This window comes from Pezoporus wallicus, unplaced genomic scaffold (assembly GCF_028554395.1).
Source record: "Pezoporus wallicus isolate ANWC-B61680 ecotype Strahan unplaced genomic scaffold, APGP_CSIRO_Pwel_v1 scaffold_6446, whole genome shotgun sequence".
NCBI lineage: Eukaryota > Metazoa > Chordata > Aves > Psittaciformes > Psittacidae > Pezoporus > Pezoporus wallicus.
Window position 1 is genome coordinate 4,466,234 of NW_026636264.1, and position 15,174 is coordinate 4,481,407.

The following is a 15,174-nucleotide window of genomic DNA, read 5'->3' on the forward strand; positions in this document are numbered from 1 at the left end:
GAGGTGTATTAGCAAGAGTGTTGCCAGCACATCAAGGGAGATGTTTCTTCCTTTCTGTTTTGCAGTTGTGAGTCTGCAACTAGAGAACTGTATTCAATCCGGACTCCCCCATACAAAAAGTACATTGATATAGGGAGCAGATCCAGCCAAGGACCACCAAGGTGATAAAGGGGTTGGGGCACATAAAGTAATAGGAGGAGCTGAGTGAGCTGGGTTAGGTCAGCCTTAAAAAGAGAAGCCAGAGGAAAAATTACCGTGCTGAACTGTAAAGGGAGGGTGTAGGAAAGATGAAGCCAGACTTCTCAGAGGTACACAGCAGAAGGCCTGCAAATAACAGACACAATATGCAACATGGGAAATTCCAATTAGGTAAAGGGAAAAAATCTTCACAGTTAAAAATCCCAAGGAGATGAAGCTTGGCGTACATGACCTCCAGATGTTCATTGTCCTATGAACTACATTTCAGTCACAGACCAAGCTTTTATCTAGTCACATAGTAGGAGGATCCAGCTCCTGAGTGTCTCCAAGAGATAATTTAGTCGTTCTGTGCCGACACTTCTGACACTGCAGTTATGTCTCCCTTAATAATATTGAATTTGCAGATATTTTAATGTTGGCTTACAAGGCTGTAAATTATATATTAATATATGTACTACAGCTGAACCCAGGATATACATATTACCACAATATACCATAGTTATGCAGTACACAGAGAATTCAACAGAAATAGGATACACTGATTTGGCACTACATGCTTGGACTGATTGAAAGTGCAAGACCTGATCTTTGAAGATGCTGAATATACACTTAATATGTATGAGACAATTACGAAAGATTCTGGGTACAGTTATGAACCATCAAAGTAATTTTAAGGAGTCGATGGGAATATTAATATACTTTATAAGTTACACATACACTTAAATGCCAGCGTACTCTGTAGGTCACTGATGAGTGAGCATGACATATTCCCACCCTACTCCCAGCACTAAAAGAAATTAGTCAGGATCCATCTGTACCACAGATATGTAGCAGAGAGATAGTCAAGACAAATAAGCAGAATACCAGAAAGGCCCGCGTGAAATGGGACAGAGCTCTGCATGGTTACCTTCCATGGTTACCCATGAAAATACATTATTCTGGCTAAAAGCTGAGCAATTGAAGCTGTATTTGTGAGACTAATTTCCACTACAGCTTATGTAACTCGAACGGGTTGTTCAGCATTAGCAGATGTTGTTGTTTACCTTTGGGTCAACAGTAACCACACTTCCAGCTACTCTTTCTCTCCCAAAATGTCCAGCCAAGTTGTTACACCACTCTGACTGTAGAGATACGCCAGCTCACAACTGATAGCCAGGAAAATACAAAATGTTTGCTACCAAGTTAGCATCCTGTACATGCGACACCTGGTTTCATCTTGCATGTTACTCCCACCACATTTTTTCACTGTTGCAACAGAAAGAGGTTTGAGTATTTTATTAATTCTGCTGAGAGAGTGAAAATGGTTTAGAGTGAAAATTGGCTTTGCTTCCAAATGATGATGGTTTTGCTCGTATGTTCAAAACCATCAGCTGTTACCTCAAGAAGAAGGTAATTTTGTCAGTACACTTAATTTTATATAATGAATTTTAAAAGAATTACAAAAAATAATATCCAAAATCACTCTGGTGGTAAAAGTTGTTAGTCTTTAAAAAAAGATGGCTGTTACAGATACTTCGGTCTTTTCTCTCTACTGAAAGCAAAGCATGAAATGAACTTTATAAACAAAGTTTAAAGGGCTACTTCAGGAATAGTCTATACTGCATTACTGTACACTAATAGTTAACTCCAAGACAAGGTAATTCACAACAGTGAAATTGAGTCAGGTTTATACAATAAGATTTTATCTGCTAAAATAAAAGATAAAGAAGAGTCAAGAGACATCAAATTTCTGACATAACCACACAAGCAAAATCCTATACACAGATTAAACTCACTCTGGCAGGTGTCCTTAAGATCATGAACTTATGCTGTTTGGTAAGGTGAGTTCTTTAAAACACATCAGGAATATATGTTGCTGATAGAAGATGCATCTCTGCCAATAAAGTCTGCTTTCTTCTGCCCTATGAACAAAGCTACTTGGATGTGGACTAACTCCTGTTGACCAACTCCAGCATGCCTTTTCACACTACAACCACTCCACCTTTTTTGTAGACTTCAGGATGTCCTCCATTCCCTGAAAGGTTCACTTGTGTCTGCAAAGTAATCAACAGCCACACTGATCCAAAACTTCCTGTAACTGAACCTGAAGGGTAGGTGTAAATTTGAAATACCTCATTTCCACTTGCTTATCTTTTCACTCTTAAAAAAAACCCAAACAACAGGCATTTAAAGTTGGTAGAGATCACACAGATATGATTTCAGAGCATATCATTAATGCTTGGCAATATTTAAATGCAAGTAGTACATATGTAAGATGCACAATAATTCCCAGCATTTCTTATGAAAGAGTTTCTAAGACTGCAGGAAAATGAATTTTCTTGTGATAAAATGTATCAAATAAAAAATATTTCCAGGGTCCAGAAAAACTGCAACTTTTTCCTGACTATTAATAATACTCTATGTATAGTTAATCATTCACTGGAATTAAGACCATAGTTATCCCTATTTACTCTTCTACAGGATAACAACTTTCATCCATCACACTTCCATTCCAGTCATAGAAACATACAATAGCAATTGGATCTTTTATTTCAAAATGAATAGCAACACAGGAAAATTGTGTAAAACTTGACCTGATCAACAGGCAACACGTGCACTGGAAGATGCCAACTTGAATGAGGTCTCCTTTAGTGATACCTACTATCATACTCCTGTTTATGAACCAAATGAAATGAAATCTTGGGGAAGTCCTTCATGAAAACACTGCTCTAAGTATCACTAGCAGATTCAAGCATGAATCTGTTTGCTAACCAGATCTGTTCAATCTAGTGATCGAACTACCGTCATAAGCAGTAGGTGTTTTCTCATTCTAGTCATAGACAATATTACTCCGAAGCAAATTCTTCTGCTCCTAAGTTATCACCTATCATATTCTCAAGCAACTGTGGTCCACTGTCAAATGTGTTTGCTACATTAATTTAATATTACGTTACACCCTGCTTTGATGACATGCACTAATGTGTAATAGTCGTCAAACTGGATCTGTTAAGTATGTTACTAGATGCAGTTGTCATCAGTTCCTTGATGGGTTGTCTTGTTAAGGAAGTCATTATAAAATCACTTCTAATGAGGAATACAAATGATAGTCCCATAGAAAGGCAAAATTATGGTCCCATTACAGTAAATGGCATAGGATTTTTGCTGAGTGCATTCATATTTGTAATAAAAAGTAAGATCTAGGTTACTTATTCCAATGAAAAAACTATGTGATGGAAATGCACCTACTGTTCTTTGGCAAAATAGAAGCTAGCTTTAACATCTTTGGGTTCGAGACACAGGCTATCTTCTAAGCAGTTTCCTATTTCTAGGGACTTAATACTTTGACAAGTTGTCCCCCAAGGGAACTGATTTAGTTCCCTTGAATCACTCCATCATGTGTCAAGACTAGCCAAAAACCTAAAGAAAGTAGGAAAATCATATGCAAAATTGGCAAAGTTACAGAGAAGAAACTTTAACTGCTTTCCAGTTAGGGTTACTGTTACACCATCGGTACGATTTTAACAATCTATAACCAGATGTGAAAAGCCTAATGAATGTGGCTGCTAAAACTATGTAATTTCCAGGGCAACAGAAGCAACGTCAACGTTCACTGAACTCAGAAGACTGGCCCTTGAAAATTACATCATATCAGACTGTAGTCTGCTACATGTTTCTGAGAATAAAATGATCTGTTCCTAAGGAATTCTCAGTTCCACAGAAAAATGAGAAAATATGGAATGATGCTGGTCACTTCAATAACCTTATTTAATAAGTGAATAAATTCAGACATTTTGGAGGCTCCTCACTTAAAATGCTTTGGCTTTTACTTTTATCTGGCAAAAATCCTCCTTCTCTTATCGAAAAATTATCTATTAATGAAGAATCAATTGTTCATTGGCTGCTGACACAGACTTTTCTTTGGAAGAGGAAACAAGTAAAGCAAACAAATCCTAAGTGGCAAAATTAGCTCTCGGGCTTCACAGGAACACTTGTTGCTGGCGTGGAGCTGGCAGATACTCCCTTGGTTAGCTCCTCTTGATCCGAGAACCACAACACCTCTCCTTGCATTTCCCTGTTGCCAAGCAGAATTCACTTATAGTAGTGAAACTAGTCCCTATATTTTCAGTTAGGTTGGCACCTATTATATTACAGGGTCCTCTTCATCCCTCCATGAACAATGCCATGTATTTATCTTTACAGCTACCTGTTCATGTAATAATGTACATACATTTGTATTCTTCCTGTGTTGTCAAACTAATACTTGTCTGGATTTAGCTTTGCATTTTAATTTAATATGAAATTACATGTAATTACTTTCTTTAATAGATTTTAATTTGGAGCACTGATGAGGACGAAGGCCTCTGGCAAAATCCGGCTCTTAAAATTGGCCTGAGCACCTTTCAAAAGCTATCTGTGGGTTACATAGTTGGGCCTACTTTCAAACAGAATTTAGATTACTTACAGCTTTTTGATCACTGTTTCAAAGTCTTTGTCTTTGAAACCAAGTTGCAATGTCAACTGATGTCACTGATGTAAATCAAGGGTTGGTTTCTGCATGTGCTTTATGTCTTCTTCATTCAAGGATTCTGAATCTCGTTCAGAGTACCGGCAAAAGCTTTCGTGAAACAGTATCTCCTGGCTTATTCAGTACAGGCATTCTTTCTTCTATCTATCTGATTTTATCTATGTAGCTGATCTAACAGCATTAATTATGCTTTAAAGATACATTTTAAAAGTTATTTTTTTGCTCTTGATAAAATAATACAGGATAATATGCTACATGATAAGAAGGATTAATAAATACAAATGAAATAAAGTCTTTTCTTTCTCCGATTAAAACTGCCATTACCTGGGACTGCATCTACAGTGTGAATATGAAAGTCATCTGTCACTTTACTGACAAAGTCAGTGTAGTATACTTATCTACAATATCTAACTGATCATGGGACAATTTAGTCTATTGAGAAATATAGGGACTGATCAGGTTATCAAGCAGTCTCATTTAAGAAACAAGAGATTCTACTTATCAAAGTGATCAGCATTGTATGAAAATAAAAATGGAAGTACACATTCTTTTAAAAAGGGATCAATTGAGAAATTCTACTGAGTATCTTCAGCTGTCATTGAAATCAGTGACAAAACTTACCTTGTTGGCAGGGAGTGTTATTTCCTTCTTCTAGTTCTGTAAGAAGTGTCTTTACTGGCAAATGCTCTGACCACACCACCCAAGTCTTGGAAGGCAGACGCAGGGACTGTGAGAATGAAGAGCTTAGGCCCACTGTAAGAGAGGATCTGGTTCAAGACCATCTTAAGAACCTGAACGTGCACAAGTCTGTGGGACCTGATGAAATCCATTCACGGGTCCTGAAGGAGCTGGCGAATGAAATTGCTAAGCCACTGGCCATCATATTTGAGAAATCATGGCAGTCAGGTGAAGTTCCAGACAACTGGAAAAAGGGAAATATAGCCCCCATTTTCAAGAAGGGGAAAATGGATGACCCAAGGAACTAGAGACCCCTAGTCTCCCCTCTGTGCCTGGCAAAATCTTGGAGCAGATTCTCCTGGAAGGCACATGAAAAACAACAAGGTGGTTGGTGACAGCCAGCATGGCTTCACTAAGTGGACATCCCACCTGACCAATTTGGTGGCCTTCTATGATGGGGCTACGGAACTGATGGACAGGGGTAGAGAAGTTGAAATCATCTACCTGGGCTTGTGCATAGCATTTGACACTGTCCTGCACGTCTCTAAACTGGACAGACATCAATTTGATAGGTGGACCACTCAGTGGATAAAGAACTGGCTGGATGGCCGCACACAAAGAGTTGTGGTCAATGGCTCAATGTCCGGCTGGAGACCAGTAACGAGTGGTGTCCCTCAGGGATCAGTGTTGGGACCGGTCTTGTTTAACATCTTTGTCGCTGACATGGACAGTGGGATTGAGTGCGCCCTCAGCAAGTTTGCCGATGACACCAAGCTGTGTGGTTCAGTTGATATGCTGGAGGGAAGGAATGCCATCCAGAGGGACCTTGACATGCTTGTGACGTGGGCTGGTGCCAACCTTATGGAGTTTAACCATGACAAGTGCAAGGCCCTACACGTGGGTTTGAGCGATCCCAGGCACAGCTACAGGTTGGGCAGAGAAGAGATTCAGAGCAGCCCTGCGGAGGACTTGGGGGTGTTGGTTGATGAGAAAATGAACATGAGCTGGCTTCAGTGTGTGCCCGCAGCCCAGGAAGCCAACCGTATCCTGGGCTGCATCAAAAGGAGCGTGACCAGCAGGTCAAAGGAGGTGATCCTGCCCCTCTACTCTGCTCTTGTGAGACCTCACTTGGAGTACTGTGTACAGTTCTGGTGTGCAGTTCTGGTGTCCTCAGGACATGGAACTGTTGGAACAGGTCCAGAGGAGGGCCACGAGGATGATCAGGGGACTGGAGCACCTCCTGCATGAAGACAGGCTGAGGAAGTTGGGGCTGTTCAGCTTGGAGAAGAGAAGGCTGCGTAGAGAGCTCATAGCTCATAGCCCCCTTCTGAAGGGGGCCTATAGGGATGCTGGGGAGGGACTATTCATTAGGGACTGTAGTGATGGGACAAGGGGTAAGGAGTTAAAACTTAAACAGGGGAAGTTTAGACTGAATATAAGGAGGAAATTCTTTCCTGTAAGGGTGGTGAGGCACTGGAATGAGTTGCCCAGGGAGGTGATGAACGCTCCATCCCTGGCAGTGTTCAAGGGCAGGTTGGATGAAGCCTTGGGTGACATGTTTAGGTGAGGTGTCCCTGCCTGCGGCAGGGGGGTTGGCACTAGATGATCTTAAGGTCCTTTTCAACCCTAACTGTTCTATGATTCTATGATTGTGACAGGGAGGGCATTCACCAATGTTTCCCTTCCTGAATGTTCAGGATTCAGTGATAAACTCTTGAACTATTTAGTAATAGAAGTATTATACCAAACAAATATCAAATTAAAACAAAAAAAACAACAAAAACACCACTTTTTTTTTTTGCTTCTCCTGTTGACAGAATTCAACAGAGTAATCAAAAGCCCTAAATCACACATGCTCAGTTTGGTCATCAAACTTTGGTACATGTTTAAAAACTAACAAGGGAGAGGGAATTGTGTGGTTTGCCCCCTGTGGCACCCAGCAGTGTTCAGAAGAACACCGATTTCTTTGTAGTCTGTCTTTTCAAGTGCTGAAAACACAAAGCAGTCGCATTTCACTGGATTCGTTTTCTGAAACAATTGTCTTTAAGCCCTTGTAGCTGTTTCTGGTAAAGAAATGAGAGTTCAACAAAGTGCCATGAAGATGATGAAAGAGCTGGAGCACCTTACAGATGAGGAAAGGCTGAGAAAGCTGGGACTACATATAATGTATAGAAGTATCTGAAGGGAGGGTGTAAAGAGGACAGGCTCTTTTCAGCGATGCCCAGTGACAGGACAAAAGGCAACTCTGAAAGCACTTTTTTTTAAATTTTTTTTTCCTTAATGTAACTTGTTCTATTAAGTCTTGGGAAGATAAAAATCTCACAATCCATACAGGTGTAGCTAGGGCACCATTCACTGGCTGCAGCATGAGTGCTGCTTTTCTCATGCTGACTTTTATATAAGTTTGGAGTCTGGAAGTGAGGTCAACCTCACTATCTCTACATGTTTATAGATTTCAAGTGGGATGCACTAGTCAAATGAAATTAAGTGGTCATATAGAAACCTTTGGCAACTCTTGGCGAAAGCAATTTTTACTACAAGTTTGCTAAGGTGTGTCACCTCTAAAGAACACAAAAAAAGCTGGTAAAGCAGTGTTGCAGAGGCTGAGGTATTGAGACCACTGATATGCTTAAACAAAATTTATTTTACAAAACTGGTTAGAACTCTGTCAACATCTGGTGGAGAACAGATTCTATGATTCTATTTCCCTGCTCTGGAGGAGCCTTCTGTGGCCCTGATCTCAGCTGGCTGCAGCCTTTGGCGGGGGGGGCCGAGGTCTCTCCCGGACCTATGGCACACCGTGCCCGGGAGTGCTTTGCTGCCGGACGCTGTGGCGGCACCCACCTCCCCACCAGCTCCCTGTAAGTCACCCTATCCTCCTCCGGCTCCTCAAGGAAAAAGGGAGATTCCTCCTCGCATCCCCTGCGTCCTGCTCCGTGAAACGCCGGTCTTACCGGTGCTTCCTTGGCCCAAGGCCCGCCTTAACTTTGGAGCATACTAACAAAGCTCTTACCTCCTCTGCTGGAAACCGCTGTTCCTACAGGCTGCCCTTCAGGGACCGGAGAGCGGGGCTGGCGACACGGACACGGAGTGCTTACTGTGGGTTCGAACACTTACTGAAACCACCCTTTTTCCAGAGGGGCTGCCAGCGTACCTCTGGCCAGCGGAGGACGCCGCAGCTCCCGAGAGCGCTGGCCCGGGGACGAAAGACCCTCAGGAAGCATTCCCCACGGGAGGGGGAGAAGGTCTGGCCCGGCCCGGCCCGGCGGACCTGCAGGGGAGCCCTCATCCTGCTCCCGCTGCCACCGTGGCCTGCCCTGCCCACCGGTTCCCTGTGAGGGAGCGCGGCAGCCCGGCCGCCGGCCGCTCTGAGGTGGGCCCAGGCCTCCGCAACCCCCCCGGAGGCCCGGCGGGCGGGAAGCACGTTTGTTACGGGGGAACACGGGTATCAGCTTGTGAAAATCGTAGAACCATAGAACGGTTCTGGTTCTGCAGTGTTTCTGACGGCCCTGCTCTTCCGCTAGTAGACACAGATTAACCCATGGATCAGTGGGGACTATGTCTTTTTCTGATGTAGTCCAGTGTTCAATTTCTCTTACACAAATACAACTTATCAGACCACTTCAAAGACTGTGATAATTAAATTCTGTAAGGTTGGACATGGGAAAATCTGTTTTCGCCTTTTTCCCATAATTGTAAAATACACAGACTGTTTTTTTGGGTGTATTTGCACATCTCTACAGGACATGCATATATACAACAAAAAACATACAAGTTTCAGAAGAACAGATCCTCCTTTTCCGACGAAGAGCATTTACCCTCAGGAGATAAAGGCTGAAGTTCCACAGTACACTGCAAAGTCAGTTACTTACATACTACTAGTGACTTGTTGCGTTCTACTAGTGGCCTGTATCATTGTTTTCTGTTTGTGGCATAGTATTGTAAACCAAGGCTCATTACAGTAATGTAAATCAAACAGTACTTTTGCTTGCCCCCAGTCTTTTCTGGGTCCCACAGTTACAGATACTGTGAGGTTGAAAACTGAAACTATGATCTAAGGGAAAACAAAGCTGAACATCAAAGTAAAGACAAGTGAAATAAAGTGAAGAAAGAAAGGAAGAACCTAAGGACACAAAAGGCAGCTGTCTTTTAGAGTTAATTATAATGGACTGGAACTCGTTTCTTACAAGCCTCTTGAAAGCAGTTTGATAATTATAAAAATATTTATAGGCCAAGCTGACTTCCTTTGCTTATTCCTGGGAGACTGTAGATGGTGTATTCTTTAACTAGCTTTGTCTTCTTGCTAGAAACCTCATTATGTTTTGCATGTTTTCTAGTTTCTCTAGTAAAAGATCTAAACCTGATCAAGAGCTTGTTTTTGCAAGTGCTACCAAGTAATTGAAACAGAGTATTCACAGTAACATATTGTTTCGAACTTAATTTCTCAGCGGGATGGGAGCATTATAGATGGCTATTTTTCAACTTGCAGGCAGAGTTGCTAGGTGTTGCAGCAGATGCTTTCATCACGTTCAGACTAGGTGCTGTAAGTATTTTATGGTATGTCATATTCACTGTGGTATTCAATCTGGATGCACAAAATCCCCACTCTATGAAAGCATTAAGCAGATTTGCATACAATAAATGTATTCAACTAGAGCAAGTTAAGGTGGATTAAACTAGATTCCTAAATCCACAGTCTCTGCAATCCTAAGTGCTTGTCAGGCTAATTGACTCAGAGACTTGTGGGCTGTCTGCTCCTACTAAGAGCACAGCATTTTTACATCTCAGTCAGGTTTTTTGTTGATTTCAGTTGAACCTGTTTTTTTACGACAGACTTTTAGCAGCCAGATTTATTTTCCCTGTCTTTGGTCACTTAGCAAAGATACATCAGCGAGGAGCATAGTTGATCAAGGTCCCTGTGTAGTCAACAAGAAGAAATCATTATCTTTTTATGGCAATTAATACATTAGCTATTATAAAGTTGCTCTGGGGAAGTACCTTTCTAGTTCTGGTAGCTACAGAGTGAACCTGTGATTCATAGGTTCCTGACTTCAGTGCTACAGTGAGATTTGAAAATGGTATGAAATGCTTACATATTCTTTTACTTGTAATGTCATGTAATGCATCTGCTTTGATTTAGGCATAAAATACTTGCTTCTTGATTTCTGATATTTAAATTACTTGAGATACTGTAGCCCTACTTCGTGCTTCAAGTTTTTAAGGTATTTAATGAAGAACTAAGAATTACGGCTACAACACCTGAAATTGCTGGAAGGAAGCTAATTTATTGCTAAAATTATTGCCCCCAGCTGTCTGGCATTTTTACTAAATTTCTGCTTTTCTTCCATAATTATTTGGCTTCTGTTTTAAACCTTCACATCCTTATTTAAGTTTGCCTTATGAACAAAACATCATTAGCGTACATTAGCCTCAATTATACATGAGGCTAATAAAGCAGTAAGCATTACTTGGACTTCTGTTCAAGCTGTAGTATAGAGGCCAAGGCAAAAGTTAATTTATTTTTACAAGGTGATACCCTTCAGCAAGAGTTAGCATGGAGTAAGGAAGAAGTATGCAGGTAGGAACTACAGAACCACTTCATAACTTTCTAGAGAAATAAATTAATGTATGATCTGTACAATGAGTTAGAACTCCAGGTGAGAGTACTCTTGAAAGGCAGGTATTTTGTGGTGGACTCGTCATTGCTGTTTAAGGTTCAGCATTTATTTCTGAAGTTCAGTGATCATTGCTCCAGACACAGATAGTTTTCATCTTTGATAAAATAAGCCAATACTAGGCCAGGTATGTTGACACTATCTAAGAAAATTGTCTTTCCATAGTGAAGTATCATATGTAGTTGTTGCCATGAGCCCTCCTCTGTAGCAATATGCAGCAAGGTAATCAGTCAGATCAACCCCAAAGCTTTAGCAGTCCATTAAAGCGTGGTTTAAAATACACAACTCTTGCAGTCACCAAGATTTCTGTATACTTTATTTATCCTTTTGAATTACTCTAAGGATTAACTAGTGTTACCATCTTTTATTGTTGGCATGCATAACAAAAGTTAATCAAGGTTGTAATACGACTGTATGAGCACTGAATGTATTTTAGGATTACATTTGTTTTATTCTTGACTGCACTTTTTGAAGAAAAAAAGACAATCTTATGAAGGCAAATGCAGTTCTTTGCAGCACTTTCCTTCTGTTTATATTTAGCACTTCCAGTATTAGGAAATGGGTGTCTTTTTGCACATAACAAAAAACATTACAAAGGCCAGACATCAATACATGGGAGTGATCTCATGACTCCTTCAGGAAAAACAGCTGATTCATATTATTCCACAAGGATAAATCACTCTGACTGTAAAAACAAAATTGAGCCTGCTACAAGGAGGCCCTAATTTTCTTCTTAGAGGATGATAAAGCATTTTAAAGTAAATTCTAATTAGTTCATAGAAATACTTGGAAGACCAATGTCAAAAATAACGAGTTATTCATAAATTGGATATGTTAAGTGCATTGTGACAGCCAGCATTTAAAGTAAATGACCTATTTTATATATGGTACATGTTGTAACAGCCTCCTCCTCCAGCTAAGCAATCCATTAAACTCTTCAGTGTATAGTCAGTTGGATCACTTGCATACTGAGACAGTCATATTTCTAATAAAAAGTAATTGGACAATGCAATAGGATAGAAATGTAGATTTTTTTTTTATACCATCAGATTAATTTATTAAAATGATTTTACAGACATATGATTTCTTAAAGCATTATTTAACTTCAGAAGCTTCAAGTATGCCTATAATTAAATGACGAAAAGTTCTTTCACAGTAGCAAAATATAAAAAGCCCCCTCAGCTACATCTGTTACGCAGATGCTGTAATGAAAACAGGAAACGAGTGAAGTAGTGGAGAGACAGGCTGAAAGCTGCATCCAGTAAGGCCTTCTGAAATCAAAAAAAAGAAAAAAAGATACTTTGAAACTATTAGAATCAAGACTCAAAGTTGGGATGGAAAGCGGCTGAGGCCAGTGGGAACAGTGCAAACACGGAGGTCACAAGCTTACTTCTGTGTTTTACATAAGGTAAAGCTGGTAATTTGGAACTGAATGATGACAGAACACTTCTGCTTTAAGTAATCATTATATATCCTGAGGAGAACCACACTTTCAAAGGTCTGTTTATCTTTCTCTATATAATGTCTGCATTAAAACAATACCTCATGTATAGTCATCATTTTAGGTGACCTTGTGTGTAAATGATAGAATTAGGATAAGCAGATAAGACATAAACAGCTGTGTGTCACATGGAGGTTTGCACCCACAGTGGTTTTCACAGACCTAAATAAATTGATTTTAAACTGGTTTTAATTACACTGGTAGGACTGCTGTGTGCTGATAGGGCATCAGTTAGGCCTCAGTTTCTGTGTTTTGACATAGCCAGAGGGCTTTTAGTGTGCATCATCTACTTACATATTGTGCAATGTATAAGTGTGTTAACAAACATTACTGACTGATTAAGGTAGTGAGGCAAGTCAAGAAACCAAAACAAAATTATATAAAGAGCCAGATTCTCATTTGCACTTACATAATTGAAAATGCTTGATGAAATTAAGGACTTACAGCACTGTCTGGAAGAAAATTGGCCAACAAACTGATTTTGTGAAAAACAGTATTTTTTTTTTCACAAAAGCAGAGAAAATTGAGCTTATGGACTGGAAATGTTGTGTTCTGGAAATACAAATGGCATAGCAGGAATGAAGCAATTTCCCAAAATGTAGTTCTGTTTCTGCAGCACACCTAGAACTGGTTTTATAGAGTTGGACAGCTATTACGCATATAAAGTTCTTCAGCCTGTAATGCCTTGATCAGCATTATGGAATAGATTTTTCTGGATGGAAGGATTAATTTCTTAGTATTTGGAAAAACTCTTTTATGCTGTGTGAGATGTCAGCACCTGGAATGCCAAAATGGCGGTTCCTTAAGCTTGAGCAAAGTCCATACAGTTGCAATTTTGTTGCATCATTTAACAAGGGCCTGTAGAGTAATTTTTACACATCCATTATATAAGCATATATATATTACTGAAGTATCTACTTAAAATACTTCCATCTAAAAAAACCCAAGCAAACTACTCTAGAGTAGGTTGCTCCAAGCCCCATTCAACCTGGCCTTGAACACTGCCAGGGATGGGGCACTCACAGCTTCTCTGGGCAACTTGTGCCAGTTCCTCACCACCTTCATGGGGAAGAATTTCTTCCTAATGTCTAATCTAATCTCCTCTCTGCCAGTTTAAAGCCTCCCTTGTTCTGTCACTACACGTCCTTGTAAAAAGTCCCTCTCCAGGTTTCCTGTAGGGCCCCCCTTTAGGCACTGGCAGCTGCTCTAAGGTGCCCCTTGAGCCTTCTCTTCTCCAGGCTGAACAGCCCCAGCATTCTCAGTCTGTCTTCATAGGAGGTGCTCCAGCCCTCTGATCCTTCTATACATAGCCGCATATTCTTATCATCCCTCCTTCTTTGCTTCAAGCATACATGGTATAAAGCACCTAAGGCAAATAAACAAGCTCAGATCTTGCATGTTGTCTGTTGTATGGCAAAATGGATGTGTAGAATGAGGAGCTGTTTTGGATGTAGCAGCAGGAAATCTGCAGGGCAGACAAGGGTGTAGTCACTTTGCATCACGTTTTTTGTGGATACATACACAGTAGTGAGGGAAGAATGAGGGAGCAGGGAGAGAAGCTATGTGCACCTTTAAAGATATCACTGACATTATTCACTATAGTGCTCTGAAAGCTGACATGTACTTAAAAGTGTTGTGGGCAGGACAGATGATGAGAGCGTTTGTTACGTGAACAACATGGTAAGTCTTCTCATATAATCAGGATACAAGTAAGATTTTGAATTGTGTTGGGAAGAGAACCTAAATGCTCATTTTGCACACTTCCCAGCTTCCTCGCTGAGGCTTCACTCTTCAACCTACCTGCTGAAATGATGAGTTTTATTTAATGCTAATATTAAAGTGTCATCATTAAGTGCTAATATTAGGTAATCTCTCCCCAAGAGCTGTTTCAGGCTGCCTACAGGTTCCACAAGACACCACAGCTGCCACAAGACAACACAGCTGCCTTACACGGTTGCTTTGAATTCACAGGGGTGAAAGTAGTAGTCAGAACCTAAAGAGTCATCACTTCCCAATCATGCAACCAAATTCCGCCCAGGCAGATTTTGGAATTGCCCATTTACGAAAGCAACCCTTTGTCATTGAAGAATTACCACTTGTACACGCATGGAGTAACAACATTCATGAGGAGTACAATTAGTGACGATGTATAAGAGCACATTATCCCCTGAAAATATGAAACCTAGCTTTTCAGTGCATTCAAAAAAATACAGTGTTGAATGCTTTGTATAAACTCAGGAGTTTCACAGTAGCATAGAATAGTGACCTAGTTAATTCAGAGTTACTGAGAAAATGATTTTGGGTTGTTTTATCTGTAAGAACAAAAGGAGTTTTCAGATCTGCACTCATGAAGGCTGACATCCTTTTTAAGTATCTCACCAGGTGACCTGTTCAATAAGATTCCTATTCATGGGACAGCTTCTTGCTGATGGAAAAGTTCAGTCAAGGTACATAATTCAAATTGGTTTACCTGCCAATGCTTCACTTTTTCCACAGTTCATACTCCCGAGGACATTTCTCCAACAGATGGTTCAACAGCAAAAAGCCCATTTCAAATAAGTATGTTCCCATTTAAAAACTCTTCTCCTATCATACTGGATCACAGACTCATTTTTCTT